Source organism: Labrus bergylta, chromosome 5 (genome assembly GCF_963930695.1).
Source record: "Labrus bergylta chromosome 5, fLabBer1.1, whole genome shotgun sequence".
Lineage (NCBI taxonomy): Eukaryota > Metazoa > Chordata > Actinopteri > Labriformes > Labridae > Labrus > Labrus bergylta.
This window is the reverse complement of record NC_089199.1, coordinates 31,365,679-31,384,600: the sequence shown is the minus strand read 5'-3', so window position 1 is coordinate 31,384,600 and position 18,922 is coordinate 31,365,679. Positions and strand designations below refer to the sequence as shown.

At 40.7% G+C, this 18,922-nt stretch overlaps 1 protein-coding gene across 1 annotated transcript in view; it reads left to right on the top strand.

Moving 5' to 3' along the window:
• Positions 1-18,922, top strand: part of LOC136179333 (ribonuclease inhibitor-like) — a 73,186-nt gene that overhangs the window by 51,682 nt on the left and 2,582 nt on the right. The window lies entirely within an intron of this gene.

Below are 18,922 nucleotides of genomic sequence, written 5' to 3'. Positions count from 1 at the left end.
AGTCACATGATCAGTAGTAGTCACATGGTTTAGTAAAAAGGTTACACATTTAAACAAAGAACGTTAATCATCAAAATGTAAACATCATACCAAGGCAGATGAGAAGTTAGAAGTGACTAAATATACAAACAAATTACTACAAAAGTGCTGAAAAAAAACAATACACCAAGAACAGTGGTTCTCAATCTATGGTACCACCGGTGGTACGCGGGCTCTCTGTGGTGGAATCCAAAGAAATCTCCACAATATAAAAAACAAACCCGTTCAGCATAAAATGACAATTTTTTTATTGTCGTACTCTTATCTTATCTGTCTTGTATCTATTGGGTTGTATTTATATCAAATGTGTTTTCCCCTCTAAATTAATCTAGTTTTTGCAACAAACAACTTTAATCTGCTCAATTTATGTTCGCGCACAGACATAAACAACAACAGGAGTACGCCCCGCGTTTTGAAAAGTTCCACTCGATATTCTGTTATAGTTCAGTCCTGAATCAACAGCAAGCAGCTGTAGGTCTACATTAACAGATATTCTGTTATAGTTCAGTCCTGAATCAACAGCAAGCAGCTGTAGGTCTACATTAACAGATATTCTGTTATAGTTCAGTCCTGAATCAACAGCAAGCAGCTGTAGGTCTACATTAACAGATATTCTGTTGTTTATTGGAGTTCAGCACACAATCGGCAGCAAGCAGCTGTACATTAACATTTTTAAAACGGAGCCAGGAGAAGCTTCAGTTTTGATGCATGTACGGACAGCGGACCTTATCGCTCCCCCTCCCTCTATCTCTCTCTCTGGAGCTCTGAAGCTGATGTGATTCTGCTCTCTTTTGATGTCTTAACACTCCGTAGGAGTCGAGAGGGATTTTTTTTAAAAGGCAGTTTTGCTATGTTGAACGCAGAGACTTAGGCTATAATAAAGCGGCGCTGTTTGCACGGAGCCTGCAGATCGGCGCCTGCACTCTCACGAGCTCTCTCTCTCTCTCCCCCGCTCTCTCTCGCTCTCTCAGGCACGCAGCAATTTTATGAATTAATGAAAAATTAATTGAGAACAGGTTGGAAATATACTTGGGCCCAGGTATCGTGTTTGTGTGGGAAACACTGGAGACTAAATATTTCCAAACAGGTTGTTGGTATAAAGTTGTCATTTTTATTGTTCTGCACTTTTGTGTGTGCCAGTTCTAGCACTAGCCCTTATTAGGCCTACAGTGTGGCTGCCAGCAGTCAATAATAAATAATATTCTTTTTATGAATTAATTTGCCTCTTGCATGAAATGTGTGTAGAAATAGGCCTACAGTGTATTTTAACGTCTACCATAATGGTGGTTCTTGGAGAGCCAAATATTTTCGGAGGTGGTACGCAGGCTAAAAAGTTTGAGAACCACTGACCTAGAAGAAAGGAGAAAAGTCCAGGGGGCTCATCTATCAACAGTGTGTGAGCACGGATCTGTGCGTAATGAGGAAGAACATTCCCACACAAAGAGTGGAATTTATCAACTTGTTCTTTTACTTAGAAATGTGTGTAAATATAATAGAATAGAATATAATTACTTTATTGATCCCAAACTGGGAAATTGTGAGTAAAAAACACAATGTTAGCAAATCTAAACACAATATAATATTAAATACAAAGTAAATAAGTACTAAAACTATCAAAACTAAGACTGTGAATATATACAACCAGGATTTAACTAAGCATTACTAGTCTTAAATAGGAAGATTAGATATGGAAGATTGAATGTGATGTGGATTTCCTTGTTGTTGATATGTTGGATGATGAAGAAATTCGCCGTTGAGACTGACTTGCTTTCAAAGAGTATAATTTTATTTAAGCAAGAAACAGAATCACTGGTCACGTCTGACCAGGAGGATCAAGAAGCCAATAATGATCTCTGTCGAACACACAGAGACAATTGCTTATATGCATCTAAACATCTGTTTTCCCGTCATGGGTCATAAAAACATCAAGTTACACAACCATATATGGCAATACTCCTATACAACACCCCAATTTAAACATTCCAGCTAAGGGGACTCCTAAATCTCCTTCAGATACTATCTCCAGACGCACCCATTGTAAACTTATATTATCTCTGTCCTGGTTACATCAGACACTTCATAGTCCCCCCTAGCGAGACTATAGTCTCGCAAACGAGATAAATTATACAATTATGATGTTAATTAGCCTCATATGAATCACTTCTGTTCATGCTTAACCTTAGTAATATAGTAAAATTTTATTTGTGGAGTGTGAGAGCGAAAAACCCATCAGGCAGCTATCTTTCTTTATTATCCATCAAACAATCTAGACAGGAAAACTCTCTCACGGTCCCTCTACCCCAGGCAACCACCTATAGTACTCCAAACCAATTAAAAAGAAAAAGGTTATGAAAACTTTTCAGGATGATATATAAATGCACACATTCAAAACCTCAGAAATAAAATCTAAAAATTGTCCAAAGTCAGGCTGGTCGACCCATCGCACCTTCCAATGGACCTCTCCCTACCTAACACCACTTTCCCTGAGGATCGATAAAGAAAGAAAACACCTGAGGTCCCAATATATGCATCTCATACAGTTCCAGAAAAATATGTCTTGCTAAAAATATCTACTATAAAGTAAAACATACAAAAATATTTATCAACAATACAAGTTACATTGTAATAAACCTTCAATGATTTTTCAATCGAAACCCCTCATCATGATGTCTTCATTCAGGTTTCCGTTGTCCATTTCCATCCTCCATTTTCTTAAGTTTGGTTGTTTCAACTCCATTAATCTGGAAGGATCTCTGGACAATCAGCCACCTTCACATTGGTCTCCCAAATATCATCCTGGGAAGAAAAATCAACAACCAGTATCTTTGTACATACAAAACCATCAAAGATATTCATTTTTGTATCATACTTTCACCTTATTCCACTACATGATTAACATATACATGATTAATATACATGATTAAAATATTCAATTCCCCCCTTTTATCAATTCACTTCCAGTTCAAAATAATAGTGAGTCAATGTTGAATTCAGATATTCAAAAATGGATATTTCTCTCCAATCTCTATGACCTCCTCACCTTCACTTAGGTCATTACCACTCAGTAGCGGCATCTGAATGTTTTCTCCTGGCATCACAACTCCTACCCATCTCAATATCATAGCCTTAGCAAAGGTCAACAACAGCGTACAAAAACAAAACATCACACACAGTGATAGAAGGGTAGCCACCAAAATCTGAACCATTATAGCTCCTACTGGTCCTAATTGGTCTTGTAACCAAGTATTCGCAGACCATCCCGCTCTTTCTGATGGACCAAATGAATCCCTAATTAGTTTCAAAGCATCTATGACACTAGTCATATTGTCAGTAGCATCAGGAATCAAAGTGTAACAGGCTTCTCCAGTTAGATTCAAAGCTACACAGAGGCCACCTTGTTTGGCCAAAATGTAATCAAGAGCCATGTCATGTTTCAGCAACGTCAATCGATGACTCCTCTGAGTATTTGACAAATATTCAAAACCTTTTATGGTCTCGTTTGCAAAACCTTGCAGGGTATATGTAATATTATCAATATGATCAGCTAAGTATGTAACACCATACCATGGAAACAATCCTATTCCCCATTTCTCTCCCAAACTTATCCTCCAATGATAAGACTCCAAGTTGTGAAATTGTGCCAAATCTCTTTTCTTTCTACTGCTAGAGATTGTCGTAGAGTTATCCTCATCAGACCCTTGTCCCTTCTGAATAACAAAAACATCATACGGAAGTTTCAACTGTGCCATATAACAACATCCAATCCAACCATAAGGTAAAAATAAGTATGCCTTATCGCCACAAATCCACCAGATATCTTTAAATGTTCCTATGGTAAAATTACCCGGTAAAGTTTGATTCTTTACACTTAGAGTTTTACTCAGTCGGCGATGTGGTGCATGAAAGGTCACTGTATACATGTCATCAATAGCCCTTTGATCACGTCGTCCAAATTGCATCATATAGTTATCACATTCTGATATTCCCATAAACATACCATCTCCACCATGAGTACCATTTGAACAAAAACAAGATTTAACCTTCACAGGTGTCACTTCCATAGGATCAGGGACTGCTGTTGTAATATCTTCATACTGATCAAGGAGATTTATATATGATAAGTTCTTCAACCAAGCACAATTCCCTTGAGGTGTAAATAGATGCACCGACACGGCCATCCAATAATCATATGGTGCTTGTTGCTTAAATACCAACCACGATAGCGCATAATTTTGACATTTAGAAGTTAAAGGTTCTGGTACCGTCTCTAGAATTGAAGGCCATGTGCCTGGTGCTGGAACTCTCACAACACATGGACCACTCAAATTACTAGCCAATCTAACAGAGTGAGTCAACTGTTGGTACCACATATTTCTACTTGCCCACGGGTCTGCAATTTGCAACACCGAGGAATCAAACCCATAAGCTTTCCATTGGGTTTCACGCTTCTCTAATGCATGAAGATGTTTAGTCATGCCTTCTGATGTTCCGTCAGCATCTACAAAATCACCAATCAGATTCGACATAGTCATCTGAATTGTTTCAGCTGCCTTAACTAATGTAGATGTAGCAACAGATGTCAACATCATACCTACAGACTTTGTAGACACCGAAGAACTCATCATTGTTTCGTTGATAGTAGATCCCATCTTTACAACCTCACTTGTAAAATTACTAGGAGTAACAGAAGTAGAAATTGTCATCATTGCTGTTGTAACATCCTTTTTTACCAAAGTCGCAGCTAGAGTAGTAACCAAAGTTGATACGCTAATACTACTAGGTATTCTCTGAGCTACAGTAGTAGACATCATCTGTTCATCAGTCACCCTTGGAGTGACTAGTTGCTTTTGAACCTCTTTAGCCACCGTAACTACTTCAATAGGATCTAGGCCTTCTACCACAAGCATTATCTTACGAGTTCTATACCCTTTTACCCAATAATTGTGATGTGGTACAAATTTAAACTCTGGATCCAAATAAGTGCATGTATATTCTCCCTGATCTTCCCCTGTTACATTGATTAGGACAAGTGTACAGTCGTCTTCAACCCTAAACAACCTTATGTGATTATACAAAATATACTTTCTTTGATCACGAGGCACACTATTAATTTCAGGTCCTGTTAGCACTATTTCTTCACCACGAGCATTTTTCCAATTAGGGGGATTATTACCATCATTATTCCATTTTCCACATTTACATGGAAGGCGTGCTGAATTCCCTAACGTAGCTTTAATCACAATGTTTACAGGAATTTGAGTTGTAGAAATCATTTGAGGCTCAGCTGTATTTAGATGCAATATCTCTGTGACGTCAGTAACCTTCAGTTTTGAAAAGGTGGATGTCTGCTTTATTTTCTCAATCAGCGGGAGAGTTGATATGGTAGTTGACAGTTTTCCTACTTCAACAACCAGGGGTTTTGCAATTCTAGTTTCATTTAGTACCACTAAAGTCACAATACTGTTTCTGTAACCTAACCCCAATTGGATACTATGCTCTCCCCTATTTACTAATTTTGGGTCATAATATGTACACTTATAGTCACCTTGATCTTCAATCTGAGATCTACGTAAATAAAGACTACAGTCTCCCTCAATCTTTGACCTTCTTCGATCATTAAGCAACACATACTTTTCTAGTGGTGATGTCCCCAATAAATCAATAACCTTACCATGGCTATCTTCCCACTTGACTCGGAATTTCCCTTTCCCATTATTTTCCTTTGTACACTGACATGGGAGCTGAACTGACTTTCCCAAAATCACTTCTACTCTAGTCCTCGTAACGTTTTGGTCTAACCTTTCTTCGGGTTGGCCTTGGACTCCTTGGTCCAACTGGGTCTGTGAATTTTCCTGTAGAGGCATCACAGCCCTCTGGAGTCTTTGACTCATGCTCCTGAAAAATAGACTCTGTTGTTTCTGGGACATGTTGTAAATCAATGTCACCAAATCGTCTTTCTTGCTCACGGACTGACAAGTCATCCCTGACATCATTAAAAGTGTAATCAAATTCATCATGCATAGCCCCAACATGGTCAATCCCTTCTTCCGGATCGTGACCTTGGGGGTCTGCACGAACCTCTGCTGCTTCCGCAGCTTCTGTTGGCTCTCTTGCGCTTTCAACATCTCGGTTCTGTGATCGTGGAACCTCTTCTGTTGGCGCTTTAACACAATGTGATAAATGATACCAAGTAGGAGACCCTTTAACCTGGACCGCAGTTCCCGTACTGCGGACTACTTCAAATGGTCCTTCACGGCGTTCATTAAACCACTTCCTCCTAAACACCTTCACGAATACCTTGTCTCCAGGTTGCACTGCATTCGTCTTTTGCTCATCGAGTCTCTCTTGCACCTCCTCTCGTTTTTGCCTGTCAGAGACATATGTGTATATTCTCTTATGTAAAGCAGCCATGTAATTAACATACACTCGCATTTCATCTTCTAAAAGGGCTAAACTTGGACCCTTGCCACTTGTACGCAAACAAGGTGTCGGCATCCGTCTGCCCATTGCCAACTCATGGGGTGTCATGCGCAAATCACGGAGCCCACTTGAACGACACACCATTAACGCCAGTGGAAGCGCTTCCACCCAATTCAAACCTGTGTGTTGGCAGATTTTAACAATGCGGTTTTTTAACACACCATTCATTTTTTCACAAGCACCTTGGCTTTGCGGATGATAAACAGCTCCTAAACGTTGTTTAATTCCCAATTTTTTCAGAATTAGTCTTACTGTTTTATCCACGAACTCTTTCCCATTATCTGAGGATATGCGGTCTGGGAGTCCCCACCTGCTTATAACCTCACGACACAAAAACTTGGCAACAGACTGAGCATCTTTCCGCTTAGTTGGACAGGCCTCAGGCCACCTTGAAAATCTATCCACAACAACTAACATATATCTTTTACCTCCTACCGGTCTTATCATGTCAACAAAATCCACAACTAACTCACGCATAGGACCTGTTGGCGTTGGAATGTAACCGGGAGGAACCATCACACCCCTACGAACGTTGTTTTTTAGACAGATAGTACACCTGCCTATGACATAATCAATCTGTTCAAGCAAGTACGGTGCCCAAAAACCATATTCTTTCGTGATCTTTCTCCTAACCTCCCCCCTTGCAACATGGGCTAAACCATGTGCCTCCTGGATCATCAGACCCAGCAGGTCTGGGGGCGCTACCAGCAGTCCTTCATGATTTCTCCACAGGCCAGTGGAATCTTGAGTGGCTCCTCTGTCTCTCCATAATTGTTTATCCATCGCAGAAGCAGCTTCTTGCATTGAGACAACATCCCTGAGCGTAATGTTATCCTCCAAGTCCACTTCATGGGTGATCAGAAGAACTTTGCCCAATTTGTTTGCTCCTGTTATCGCCTTTGCAGCCTCATCAGCTACTTTGTTACCTTGTGTGACCCTTGACATGTCCTTTTTGTGTGCTGCACACTTAGTCACTGAGATTTCCTTCGGCTTCATCATCGCATGCAACAATTTCATTATCTGGGCATGATGCTGTATCGGAGAACCATCTGTTTTCTTAAACCCCCGATTCTTCCACACCGATCCAAATAGGTGGCACACATTATGTGCATATGCCGAATCTGTATATATCGTCACCCGCTTGCCTTCAGCCAACAGACATGCTTCAGTCAGCCCCACTAGCTCAGCAAGCTGTGCAGATGCAGGTTGTGGTATTTCTTCTGCTTTTTCAACAACAAACTCCGTCCCCTGGGCTTTGACTACTGCATAACCAGCACTCAATGCATCATCCACACGATAGCAGGACCCATCAGTCCAATACTCCACATCCGACTCATGCAGTGGAAGAGCTTGTAAATCCGACCGGAGCTTCGAATATCTCTCCACTTCCTGAACACAATCATGTGGCTCCCCATCCTCTGGAGTCGGCAAGTTCTCAGCTGGATTTACTGTGACACACCTTACCAAGGTGACATCTTCCTGCTCTAAAAGCCTATGATAGTCTCTAAGCCTAGGCATAGTCAAAGTATATTTACCAAAATTCAGAAGATTTCTGAGACTATGGTGGGTAAGAATTGTTACAGGGTAACCCATAGTTACTGATGATGCTTTATCATACATTAGATAAACTCCCGCCATTGCTCTGTAGCACAGTGGTAACCCCATCTCCACTTCAGAATAGCCAGTAGAATAATAAGAAACAGGTTGAGGACTTGTCCCCGTACCTGTGGGCTGACAAAGAACTGCACATGCATATTTACCCCCAGTGGATGTAGACACATACAACAAAAAGTTCTTAGAATAATCTGGCAATGCTAGCGCTGGTGCTTCCTGTAACCTCTGTTTAATCGTCTCAAATGCCACAAGACTTTCCTGCGTCCAGGTGAGATTGCAATGGAGTTGAGCATTCCCGGTTTCTTTGATCATAGCCCTCAAAGGCCCTGTTAGAGTGGCATAGTCCTCCACCCATGCTGAAGAATATCCCGCAATTCCAAGAAATGTCATCATCTCTCTGACTGTTCTGGGCTTCGGCGCCTTTCGAATGGCTTCCAAATGGTTGTCAGAGATGCCTCTGTGTCCCTGAGTTATTGTTTGACCCAGATACACCACCTTCTCCTGACAGAATTGCAACTTCTTCCGAGAAGCCTTGTGTCCTTTTTCTGCCAATAACTGCAACAATTTAATTGAATCTTTTTGGCACGTTTCCTTATCTGGTGAACAGATGACAATATCATCTACATACTGAATAACAGTACTTTTCAAAATCTGATTTAACCCTGCCAAATCATCCTTCAACACTTTATTGAAAATATGAGGGCTATGTTTGAATCCTTGAGGGAGCCTCTTATATTTGAAAGCCTGTCCTTTATATGTAAATCCAAACAACCCTTGACTTTCTTCACTTAGTGGAACACTAAAAAATGCTCCACACAAATCTAACACTGTGAAATGTGTAGCGTCTGGGGGAATTTGGGCCAACATAGTATGAGGATCGGGCACATCCGCCGAAAAGTCAGCCACCACTTCATTTACCTCTCTTAAATCATGTACCAAGCGATACGATTCATCTGGCTTCTTTAAAGGCAATATAGGTGTGTTACTCTGTGGATCTGAACATTTCTCCAACACACCTGCTTGCAACAGACCTTCAATTTGTGGTTCAATCCCTTGAATTGCCTCCTCTTTTAGTGGATATTGGTTCTTCCAAGGAGGTTTGCTTCCTGGACGAAGTTCAACTCTCACCGGTTGGGCTGACTTCACAAGGCCAATATCAGTACTATGCCGTGACCACAAACATTCTGGAACTTGTTGTAACATCCCCTCTGTCATACTATCTGAGTCTAATTTAGCACTGAAAATTGACTCATGAGTCATTATCACCACTTGTGGTCGTCCTTGTCCTTGAGCTGAGATCATGATTTTCATGAACTGCTGATCTTCACTCATCCAGATAGCAGGATTCTCCTTTGTTGGTGCAAACTGTATTTTCTCAGCTTCTGCCATCATTGCCCCTATATGCTTCTGTTCAAATCCTTCAGCAACCAGCAAAGTCACATGTGGAACACTTTCCTTGATGTCGTGCTCCTTGTTAAGATAATCATCACTGTTTATCTTCATCGCTGCTCCTTGTGGCCCCAAAATCATGCAACATGAGTTAAGGTGAACCTGTTTAGGTTGACTACTCAACCACTCCTCCGGATTTATTTGACCAGCGTTCTTAAAATATTTAAGTGTGCAGTGGTGTGAATACTCAGGGAGCTTAGCATTAGGCATATTTGCTACAATGAACTTCTCCCACAGCTTGGCCGGCTCCAATAGCTCTGGACTAAGATTTCCAATCCAGTACACTGAAGAAGTGTCAGTCTCCGGTGTCATAAATAGTTGGTGATAAACATCACTCGGCACATCCACCAGACAGCCGTCTGGTGTACACCGTATTGTACAATTCAGTTTGCATAAAGCATCTCTTCCCAAGAGTGCAATGGGCGTATGTTTTGACACCAATATAGGTATTGTGATTTTCCGATGTTTATAGCAGAGCTCAATTGGTTTTGTGAGAGGAATCAGCTGTTTCACACCCTCAAACCCGATCGTCCGTACCAATTGGTCAGACATGGGGAGATGTATAGCATCTTCAGGCCGAACACAGGTAAAAGCTGCTCCGCAATCCGCCATTACTTCCAATGGTTGATCATTGACTTTCACCACTATTGTTGGATCTTGCTCCGGCCCTGACACTACCAGCTGACACCCCCCTTTCGAGTCTTCTGGGCACCCCTAGAACCCTGGCTCCGGGCCCCTGTAAGGGTTCACCGGTCCCATGAGTTCCCTTGGTTTTCCTCTGATGTCTCCTCTGAAGCCTCCTCTGAAGCCTCTTCTGAAACCTCCTCCTGTTTTATCACAGTTACGAGCAAAGTGGCCTATCTGACCACAATTATGACATGCTCCCCAAGATTGTTGAAAATTTCCTCCTCTTCCTCTTCCTAAACTTCCTTGACCTCTTCCTCTCCATATCTGTGGTTGGCCAAACCCTGGTTGCGGAAAAGGAGCATTGGGGATCATGGATAACGGCTGGGGTGGCTGATACTGGATCTGGTCATGTTGCGGTTGTGGTGGTAATTGAGTTGATTGAGGCTGACTCTGCATAACCACAGCTTGTTTCTTCTCCTTCTTCTTATTATCCACCAGCTGTAGTTGGTTAAGCTTTCTAAGAGTTTCCTGGTCCTGTTCCTTCTGGTCATGCTCTTTTTTCCGATACAGATCAACTTGATGTGCTATGTGATCTGTATACACACCTTTTGCCATGCTTCCAAGACCAACCACCTCCGCCAGCTTGCTCCGCACTGGTAGGGGCAATCCCTTCTGTATCTTAGCTCTCAAAATTGATTGCTCCATTTGATTCAAATCCGGGTCATTTCCTGTGACATTTCTCCACACTTGATGAGCCCTTGACACATAAGCTCTTGGGTTTTCCTGTGGGCCCAATGGTTCAATGAGAATATTATCAGGGTGTACGTTGGTTGGAAATGTATCTCTCAATGCTCTCCACATCCGACCTCTACTGGCAGCCAACAATTCCGGATCATATACTGCAGTTGCCACATATCTATTAAGGCCTGCCGCCTGTAGGATTTCCTCCATCGCTGGGACCCCAATGAGGCTAGCCAAGAGTCTCTTAATGTCTCCCATGGCAGGCTGTGTTCCCACCAAAACCTCTTCCAACTTCGAAATCCAAGGATGCGCTCCATCTTGAAGAGTGGGTAACTTTTCAAGTATGTTTGACATGTCTGTACTTTGCCAAGGTTTATACTCTAAATTTTGACCTCGCACAATTACTGGACACATTTTATTGAATCTCTTTTCTTTTCTTGGACGTAATTCATACCCCAAAGTGTCAGACCTTTGAGACTTCTTTATTTTCTTCCGTGTTTTTTTCAGTTCCTCTAGTTGCCTTTCCAAGACATGCTGGGTTGCTGGACAGGTAGATTCATTCATTTTCACAAGGCATCTATCTATAGTTCTCTCCACCTCTCTTAAAGCGCTGCATCCATCATCTTCCACCCCTAAACCGGCTGCTAATGGGTGAAGATATGAAGGACCTTCTCTCTCTGAGTCTTCATCATCATTGCTCACATCTGTGTCGTCCTTTCCTGGATCCATTCTTCTTATTGGCTTGTCTCCTTTTTTCTCCGCTTTAGCCAACATCCGTCTTACTGCTGGGTCATATCCACCAACAGCTTCATCCGAATCACTCTCACTGTCATCCTCTATGTCCAGTCGTCTGAACTGCTGACCGCTCCAACTTCTCAAACGGGTCTTTTTATGTTTGCTGTCGGAGCTTGGGTACATTTCTATGGTCGTTGTAGCCTTTCCCTTCTCGATTATTTGTTCATCCTCGTCTGTGATGTGATAGTTGCCCTTCTGTATAATCACTGGGAGCTGGGGGTAAACATCAGTAAACTTCACTTCCTTCTCATAAGGCGGGGGCTTCTTTACTAAGGCAGTATGTGAGAAGGGTGTGTTAACCTTCTCCATTAACTTACCCACTGCCTTATCATTTTTCTGTATTTCTTGCATACCGCGGCCTCTTTTTTCATTTGCAGCTTCTAACAGTTTCTGTCCTTCATTTTCAAACAACTGCAGAACTCCAAGCTCAGTTTGTCTTTTCTCCATACGCCTTTTTCCCTTTTTCCCCTTCTTCTGCTTTACCTTGTATATAGACACAAGTACCTGTATTGTTTTGATCACATCCGGGTTCAAAGTCCCCTCTACTGGCCAAGGCTGGTCAATGTCAGGCCAACGCTTACTCCATTTTTCTGATATTTTTGGAATATCTTTAACAAGAGGATTAGTCTTCTGTACTACATCAACAGGAGTGATTGATTTTGTAATTTTGGTGTCCATCTTTGACATTACAATGACCCTCTTAGTTCCTCGTATTATAAGTCAAACTATTTAGAAAGTACTGTTACCACACTTTAAAGTGAATGAATTTGCCAACCCCAAAGGAGACCTAAGGCTTCTTACTATAAAAGCAAAAGCACTTGTTTATCACCTAATGCATCTAATCACACTTATTTATCTTAAAATTTTGGAAATAATGTCAATGTTCCATCTCAAAATAGCCTAGGTCAAGCTAGACCATACTCAGATAATGAAACCAGCATTCACAGCACTCAACTGCATTTGAATCAAATCAACTTTTCCATAAATGATCAATCAAATCAAAAATACTCCATTATTGACCAAATGCTTCAATTAGTCAGTCTGTTGCCAAGACTTCCTCCTATATAATTGTAATGTGATACATAGAAGAAACAATGTAAGCCTCTATGCGAAAACAGACTAAGCATGTATCAAAGATGTTGACTATAAAAAATGTATACACAGATAGAAAAGTTCAGGTGTTTGTTGAAAGAGTTTGTGGATAAAACCGCACTGGCCTTGATCAAGCTGGATTCAGGATCCCTACATGCTGTCATCCGCAAGCTTCCAGTGCTTGTGAAGTACCCCCAGGTATCCTCTCATCTGCCTTTTGTACTGATCCAGTTCAGACACAATCCATCTGTCTGTCTTCCCTTTAGCTCTCACACAGCATAGTAGAGAGAAACAGAGAAAACAGAAAGAAAACAAAACAAAAGTTTAATCACTCTGAATCCATATACACAATGCAATAACAATTCAGTGAAATATGCACACATTATCTGTAATCTTTATCTATATATATTTTTATCTATTGCAAAGGCTGTCTCCCTACTGGGGGTGTGTTTTCCTTCCCTCTGTGTCCCACAGAGAGAAGAAGGAGGAGAGGGGGCTACCTCTCCACTCCCCTTAACAGGAGGAGTAAGCTAATTGGCTTTCTATGTGAGGCAACGCCTCTTGGACCCGCCTCCTAATTTTAGCAAGGGCTTCCAGTCTAACCTGGCTGTCAAAGGGTTAACATCGTCTCCAAACCCTATGGTCCAAACCTAGTGCATTTAATGCACAGACAGGCACATCTCACCCGTGGGTGCTGTGACACCCATACTTTCACTGAAATGTACACTTTTTACTAGTGGAGTCATTAAAAGAAACTTATCGGTCAAGTAAGATTTATTAAGTGACAACTAAGCCAATCATATCTATTTGATTACAGTTGAAGCACAGTAAGGTTACATTTGCATTTAATCCTCCTGTCACTCATCACTGAGTCAGAGCTCAGAGCTCACACATGGAAACATGCTGCATGTAGCATCCTTCTGAAAGAGAGTAAGTCACCCAAACAGAGGTTTTTAAGATAAATCCACCTCACAAACCAACGTAAGTGTAACATTTTCTCCTCTTGGTTGTTATTTTAGCTGTATGTATTTACTCCCATAACTTTACGATGTAGCAGAAGTCCCCTTTGCAGTTTTTTCTAAATAAAAGCACATTTTAGGTGAAGACCGGAAATAAAGAGACTGAGGCGTAAGGCAATAAGAAAAGCAAAATAATGGCATCACTAAGAACCATTTTGAATCTAATTTCTAGAGCTAACTCGGTTACTCACAATGGATGTTCATAAAGTTAGTGTCTAATTATCTTTTGTAACTTTGTCTTGTTATATGATGTTTCAGCTAAACTTAGTTATTGGACATTAAATGAAACAGAATGTGTTGACTTCCTAGAGGGTGGTAATATACTAGCACAGAACACACACACTTTTAAGATCACTGCTCCACCCCTGTGCACAGAGTCTATGCACACACAGAAATCAGCACAATATCCTCCCAATCAACAGCCAAATAGAAAAATGTATTCTCTAATAGTTAAAACCAACTTCTTCACCTATTTTAAACCAAACTATATGTTCTTTTTGAACAGACAAAATTAGCAGCATAATGTGGTCACACACATACGCTCAAACAAACAGAAAGAAAAGTTCACACTCCAATCAGCCGGCAGTTCTAAACTTTATCAGGAATTTTTCTGTTCTTTTCTCGAAACTTGCTACCTGAATGGGTACAGACTATCCTCGCTGGTCTCTCCACTTCTGTTAAAAACAGATACTATATACACTTATGCTATGTATAAACGTCCTTTATTAGGCTCATGTGTATTTATCAGATTAAACAAACATCCTCTGAGGGGCTCATAGATTTTTATCAAATTTAATATATAAAGTCCCCTGAAACAAAGGGCTCATAGGTTTTTAACACTGATGAAGATCAGATAAGTAAAAGTCCTCTGAAACAAAGGCTCATATTTTTTTATCAAATCGGATATATAAACGTCCCCTTAGACAAAGGGCTCATAGAGTTTTAACACTGATGAAGCAAAAATGTCCCCTCTTATACGTTACTAAATCGCCTTTTAACCAATCACCTGCTATATATGCCTATTTAATAATACATCTATTCTATTTATCAATCACACATATACAAGAACATTTCCGGATCAAATACACATCTCCACACCACACAGACCTCTCAAAACCATCCAAATCACAACACAAGAGACAAGACACAGACAGAGACAAAGACTGTCCAGCAGCCACACAAACACTTCAGGCTGTATAGAGCTTGAACGCACACACATTCCAAGAACAGCTGCGCCTCAGCGAGTGCACACACATTTCAGTTCAGATTTTGAAGTCGACTCATTTATAATTTTCCTCTATCAAATCTTTTACTTTGGTCAAACTTTTAACAAATTGTCTTTTCACAAATTACTTCACACTGCATGCTTCAATGCACACTTTTTCCTTTACTCAGCGCTTTTTTCCCACTTTTCTCAAAACTCTTATCTTTATTCCTTATCTTCACTTTTCATCTTTTTACTTCTCATCTTTACACTTCTCATCTTTATTTCCTCTCTTTTATTTTCCTACATTATACGTTTATCATCTATTCAAATACCCTGGCCAGGGATCCCCTTTATTTATTTTTACTCAAATTTGACTACTTCTTAAAGCCAACTTTCACTTCAGTGTCTAATTTACACATGACTTACTGTTAAGAGGATACGGGCCCTGTCCTTGTTAAACTTGCATGGTTATTTAGCTAACTGGTCTCGTTACTAGTTGCGCTTATGCTATCATTACCTTTCAACTTTATTCATCTCTTCTTCTCTTATTTATCTCTTCTTTATTTTATTCCCCTTTATTTATATACTTTTTAACTCAATAAACCCCAATTTAGACAGAGAATTACTCCAACATCAACACATCATTGCACTTCAGTTCTTTGACAGTGCGGCCAAAATTGCCGATAGACGACAGAAACAGCTCCGCAATATGTGCAGCAAAAAAAAGAAAGAAACACTTACGAAGTGATGGAAATAATAAACAAGCTGTGGTCCCCTGCAGAAGGCCCCAACTGATCCTGTTCCGTGACGCCAAAATTGATGTGGATTTCCTTGTTGTTGATATGTTGGATGATGAAGAAATTCGCCGTTGAGACTGACTTGCTTTCAAAGAGTATAATTTTATTTAAGCAAGAAACAGAATCACTGGTCACGTCTGACCAGGAGGATCAAGAAGCCAATAATGATCTCTGTCGAACACACAGAGACAATTGCTTATATGCATCTAAACATCTGTTTTCCCGTCATGGGTCATAAAAACATCAAGTTACACAACCATATATGGCAATACTCCTATACAACACCCCAATTTAAACATTCCAGCTAAGGGGACTCCTAAATCTCCTTCAGATACTATCTCCAGACGCACCCATTGTAAACTTATATTATCTCTGTCCTGGTTACATCAGACACTTCAAATGTAAATGTGCAAAAACAGAGTTGTAAATGGACAGTATTGACACAAGTTAAAGTGCATGAGTGTAGACATATTATAAGCAGAAACTATACAATATAACGGCGAGTAGTTTGTAAATTTAACATGTGCAGAACAGATGACAGTATGGAGAGACAGATATTATCATGATGACAGTTCTCTGCGCGCATGAGGTGAGCTGTTGTACAGAGTTATGGCCTTTGGTAAGAAGGATTTCTTGTATGACAGCGGAGTTGTATCAGTCTGTTGGAGAAGCTGCTCCGCTGTTTGTCCAGTAGGGTGTGCAGAGGGTGATCAGGATTATCCATAATGGATAACAGTTTGTTCAGAGTCCTCCTCTCTGTCATGAGAGGAAAGAGTCCAGCTTGCAGCCTATCACAGAGCAGGCCTTCTTAATGAGTTTGTCCAGTCTCTTAGTGTCACCAGCTCCAATGCTGCTCCCCCAGCATAAGCACAGCTCTGAGCATGCTCACACACAGAATCTAGAGGTAGAACATTGAAACTACAAATAAAAAGCACCACGAGTGTCACAGCATGCCAGAATCCATCTCAACCTGGATGCATGTTCCCAGTTTTTTAAATTCAAAACACAAAATAAGTGATTTTGTGTGGTTTGAAACAGACCCGTTGCCTAATTGGTGTGAAAACCTTAAAAAGTCGTCTGTGACAGGCGTTACTTTGAAATGTTACATCATGGCTGGATTTGCATTATTAGATGATTTGGTGAAGCGTTCGCTCCGCAGTAAGTTCAAAAGAGCGCACTGATCTGTTTGGTCCAGCTTGTTCTGTTGGGAGAGCGTCACTGTTTGATTAATCCCCCAGAGAGAGTTGTGCCCCCGACCACGATGCAGGCGCGAGCCTGCAGGCGCGAGCCTGCAGGTTAAGAACATGGGATTTATCAACACTGATTACCTACCGATGTTCTTAACCAGCAGGCTCGTGCACGTTCGCGTAACTTATGTGGAAGTTGAGTTAAAACTCAGAACATCAGCGTTACAATAATGCTCATTAATCTCTCTCTCATTTCTAACATCTTAATTGGGGGATAAAAAAGTAATTTATCCTCTCAACATCCCAATGAAATGCTTATTTCTGTTTGATTTCATCCCCGATTGTACAGCCCATTAGCATTCCCTCAGACTTATTTGTATTTAATGTGTACCCTGAAATGACTCCAAAGTCTTTAATTACCTTCATTAGTACTTCACCTGACTGTTCAGGCTTATAGAAATAAATTCAGATATCATCAGCATACATTGCCAATTTGTGATTTTCTCCTGCTATAGATATCAGTGTTTCCTCTAGGTTTAAACTCTGCTAATGTTGAGAAGTTTCACTGAAGTCTGATCCAGTCAGTTAATGATATTTGATAAGGGGGCGTGTCTGTCTGTAAAAAGACTTCCTGGAAGGCTGGTCTCAAGTTTCCTCGATCCTCTGTGCTGAAAATAAGAGACCTGAGACGTCCATCAACATGGCGGCACAGAACGACTTCCGGTTCAAGCGACGAAAAATAAGAGACATGAGGAGTAGCCATTCAGATTGAGAGCAGTTAGACATTCTTCATCAAACTGATTAGAGCAAAGTTAATGTTTGTTATTTTTCTGTTATTTGAAGTCAGAATAAATTCAGTTTAATGATCTCTGAAATATGACGTGAAGTTCTGTTAACTCTGCACCAAACAAAGAAATGTTCTTCAGAGGGACACTTGATGATGATGCCTTCAAGGACTCTCAGTAAACACATCACTCAACTGTCTGTGACATGATGATGATGCCTTTAAGGACTCTCAGTAAACACATCACTCAACTGTCTGTGACGTGATGATGATGCCTTCAAGGACTCTCAGTAAACACATCACTCAACTGTCTGTGACATGATGATGATGCCTTCAAGGACTCTCAGTAAACACATCACTCAACTGTCTGTGACATGATGATGATGCCTTCAAGGACTCTCAGTAAACACATCACTCAACTGTCTGACACGATGATGCCTTCAAGGACTCTCAGTAAACACATCACTCAACTGTCTGTGACACGATGATGCTTTCAAGGACTCTCAGTAAACACATCACTCAACTGTCTCTGACACGATGATGCCTTCAAGAACTCTCAGTAAACACATCACTCAACTGTCTGTGACACGATGATGCCTTCAAGGACTCTCAGTAAACACATCACTCAACTGTCTGTGACACGATGATGCCTTCAAGGACTCTCTGTCTCTTTAAACTTCAAGTCACCAACACGTGACCACGAGAGCTGAAAGGTGGCGTGCTACTTTCCACGCCCACTTCACTTCTGAGCAGGACTGAAGTCCCTGCTGCTCTTCATACTGGATGTTCTGTATCACTGATAATCAGAATAATCATGATAACGATGATATTATATGATCAGAATAATAATAATAACTTTATTTATACAGCAGCTTTCAAAAACACAGGTTTACAAAGTGCTTTGACAAACAGCAAAAACAAGAACAAACTAAAGCAAACACAGAAGAACATAAACAACAACAAGAACATAACAAATACTAAAAATAATTAAATACAATTCAACAGAAAAGAACCCAAAGTGCACGATACCCAACAGACATATAGAACCAGACCATCATAAGAACCATCATAAGAACCATCACAAGAACCAT